The sequence below is a fragment of the Etheostoma spectabile genome, chromosome 3 (assembly GCF_008692095.1).
Source record: "Etheostoma spectabile isolate EspeVRDwgs_2016 chromosome 3, UIUC_Espe_1.0, whole genome shotgun sequence".
NCBI classification, from domain to species: Eukaryota; Metazoa; Chordata; class Actinopteri; order Perciformes; family Percidae; genus Etheostoma; species Etheostoma spectabile.
In genome coordinates this window covers 11802010-11802688 of record NC_045735.1, presented here as the reverse complement: position 1 = coordinate 11802688, position 679 = coordinate 11802010, and the positions used below count along the sequence as shown (strand labels likewise).

Genomic DNA, 679 nt, shown 5'->3' with positions numbered 1-679 from the left:
TTTTTTTGTTGGCTCACTTTTACTCACAGCATGCTAACCGGCAACCTGGGATTCCATTCAATATGCTAAGCTAACTGGCAGCGGCACTGCCAGTGTTGCATCGGAGTAAAACAATGTATGCACAAAACGAGACAAAAAACAAGTTGGCCCACCTATCTACAGCTAGCAGAAACTGGTTTAAACCCTATTTCAACAAACGGTGGTGCATTCCTTTAAAAGGATCCCATGAAAAGGTTTGAATGCAAGAAAAATAATCCCCAGTAGATAAATGAGATTTAGACCAGGTCATTATCTTATTTTGCATCTGTAATCACCTATCATTAAAAAAGCCATGTGTTCTTATATATCGGACTTATCAATTGGTAGTAGACAATAAACGTAAACACTTCACATATATTCAAAAAGCAAAAATAAAGACGGCACAGCTGCTCACCTGGATAGGTTGTGTTTATAATACACTGGGTGAACAGTGCACACTAGTACAGGACAAAGTAAGCAGACAGTGAACACAGTCTTAATTTTAAATTCCTTAAAATTTTTCCATAACTTGGTTTCTTGACAGATTTAAGTTGAATATAATCGATGCTGCTTGTGGCAAATTATTACTGCAAAGTAAGTAATACCACTGTATAGATCAAGATTACGGTTGGGTGCCTCCCTAGGGAGGTGTTCCAGGCAC

General features: G+C 38.1%; 1 protein-coding gene across 1 annotated transcript in view; it reads right to left on the bottom strand.

The window, feature by feature from the left end:
• pdcd10a (programmed cell death 10a) overlaps window positions 1-679 on the bottom strand; it is a 17095-nt gene that overhangs the window by 7318 nt on the left and 9098 nt on the right. The gene's annotated exons all lie outside the window — the stretch shown is intronic.